This window comes from Elephantulus edwardii, unplaced genomic scaffold, assembly GCF_000299155.1.
Source record: "Elephantulus edwardii isolate Elephantulus edwardi_28Jun2011 unplaced genomic scaffold, EleEdw1.0 scaffold00023, whole genome shotgun sequence".
Lineage (NCBI taxonomy): Eukaryota > Metazoa > Chordata > Mammalia > Macroscelidea > Macroscelididae > Elephantulus > Elephantulus edwardii.
This window is the reverse complement of record NW_006399773.1, coordinates 17361925-17364910: the sequence shown is the minus strand read 5'-3', so window position 1 is coordinate 17364910 and position 2986 is coordinate 17361925.

Here is a 2986-nt window from a genome sequence, read left to right as displayed (position 1 = left end):
GAGATCCAGGAATATTCCATAAATTTTTGTTATGAGACCCTTGTCCAAAATGGCATTGCCAAATGTTTATTCCTGATCAGTAGGTTTTCTTTTCACCCTGTTAGAAAACGTTTTTGGTTTTGTTTTTTTTATGAACACAGAGATTTAATCTTTAGAAGGTCTCATTCATCAATTTTATCCTCTCCATATTATATATTTCTGGCTATATTTGGTCATCTCTTTATACCATACAGTGTTGAGGACTTTTATTCACAGGGTCGCTATGAGTTGCCTGTGACTCAACAACACTTAAAACCAACAACAACAACAAATCTTGTAAGCTGTGTCTCTTATGAATGTTATGGTTTTGGACTTTACTCCCAGGTCTCTGATCCACTTTGAGTTGATTTTTGCATATGTTGTGGATGTGGATTCTGTTTCAGCTTTCTGCAGGTAGCAGTCTAGCTTTGCCAGCACCATTTGTTGAAGAGATTGTAATTTCCCCATTTGATAGGTTTTATTGTCAAATATCTGTTGACCATAGATAGATAAGTGAGTTCATTTCTGGGTTCTTGTTTCTGTTCCATCAGTCTCTGTGCCTGTGATTGTATATACCAGTACCATACTGTTTTGGTTAAAACAAAAACGAAGTGGGAGGCATAGCACTCCTGACTTCACAGCTTCTTCTTCTTTTTTTTTTTTTGTAATGTTTTGTTTCTGTGAGTGACATTTTTATTTATCTGATTGTTTTTATTCCTGCATATATTTTTGTTATTCTATAAATAAACAATGAATTTAAAAAGACAACCTTACAGTTGTAAAATAGAAGGAGGGCAAAAACTACGTTTTTGGTGATGGCCAGAAATGAGCTTTGGAAATTGAAGGGAATGCTCATTGCCTAGTATGTAAGCTTAAGGCCATTTTCAGTAACTATTATTGCTTAGAAGATTTTTCAACTCTGTTCCAGTGCTTTCCCTGATTGTCTTCCCCTAGACAGATGGACTGAGAAAAAAACAAACAAAACAAAACGAACAAACAACACACAACTATCACAGTCTCAGATATTTCCTAACACACATTTCAGTATAGGTATGTTTAATAATGTATCCTGACATGTTACTTTTATATTGTTTTTGTTACCAATGAAGGACTGCACAACTGAAGTAAGCCAGCTTTAGAAAGGAAAAGAAAGAATGTGCATAGACAGAAAATACAAGAAGACCAGGCAATTCCCATGAATTTGCCATTAACACTTTCCAAGATCACAGTTACAACTTCAAGCTTACAATATCTTAAAATTTTCTATAAAAAGTAAAAATGTGGGTTAGATTTTTCTTAATATGTTTAACAAATAACAGTGGGACAAAGTAAATATTATCATATCAGTTTACAATAAAAACCTCATCAATTATAATTCATTGTTGTTGTTATTAGCTGCCATCGAGTCAAGGACAATTCATAGTGACCCTATCAACAAAGATCTGGACCCTGTTCTAACCTGTGTCATCCTCACACTTCCTGGCACACAAGAGCCCGTTGCAGGAGTCACCGTGTCAATCCAGGGTCTTCCTCCATAATTCCTAGTGAATAAAATATGTCCTAAAACACTTTATAACATTATTAAGACATTGCCAACTTCTCATCAACTACTAGCATCTTATAAAAATGCAGATAATTGATCAGGTATTAAATGTTCAGTTACAGTTCAGACAGTAAAATTCCCTTCGGAAAGAATTGGCATTTTGTAAACCAAATCTTTATAGATAATAACAAGAGATAAAAATGTAAAAATGACTTCGTTCCTCCTATGACTCTTTAAGCAGAGTTTTCACATTTTATTGTATAAAAATCTTTTTTTGTATTACAGTCTGAAAATCATTCTGATGAAATCCTAATTAAAATGGAAGGACATCTTCCAATTAGCAGATAGCATAAAAAAATCTGAATCAAAATAAATAAAACAATTAAAAATTTATGAGATTAGTGCAGTGTAAATGTGCCATAAATCTGTCAAGATTTTACACAATAAGCATGTTCAAACAGTCTACTGAGATGAAAAGTAGGCATCAACAAAGAAGAGTATCATGTAGGTAAGGGATTTTGAGATTTAAAGGCTCTCTGATTTATACCTCTTTGACTACTCATAAATAGACACTTCACCTGTCTACTTTGTGAGGTAGATCTTATTTAAACTCATCGATTTGAACTTCAGCTAAGCAATTTTTTAAAAAAAAATAATAATGTAGTACTGTCTTGGATATCTGTGCTAATGGGCAAATGATTGAACAGGGAAGTGAAAACCCTTTTATTTAAACCACAAATCAAATTTTGTTTCAATCAGAGTAGTGAAGACTTATTTACCACTCCAGGGAAAATACTTCAGTATAGTTTATTTGTCTTGCACACAGAAAAGGATTTCTGTCTTACAAAACTTTTTTTTTTCTGGTTAAAAGATATTTACACTGCCTAAATACCTATTATTAGAAAGTACTTTTATAACCAAGATATGTACATGGTTTATATCATTTCTTGAAGATAGAAATGCAATATTTGTCTATCCTATCAGCTTGAAAATATTGATAAAATCCACTCTATCAGTAATAACAGTTATAATTAATCTAAAACATTAAAACAAATCTTCCAGAGCTCCCTTATATATGAATATATGCATTCATGGTGAAATTAACATATATATTATATAATATTTATATACACATGAAAATAACTATTTGTAATTGTGCATAAAATTTATGAAAGATTAGTAGAAATGACTGGAGGAAAAGATTTTGAATGAAGTTTTAAATGGAAATAGAAAACAAGAATCTGCTAAACTAGGGAAAAATATGAATAGCACTTTAAATAAAGTAGTGTATGTGCTTGTGATATATGTTGCTATTGTTATGTGCCATCGAGTTGCTTGCGACTAATAACGACCCTATGTACAACAGCCCCAAACTCTGCTCTGTCCTGTGCCAATCTCACTGTCTCTGACACAACCATCCCGATT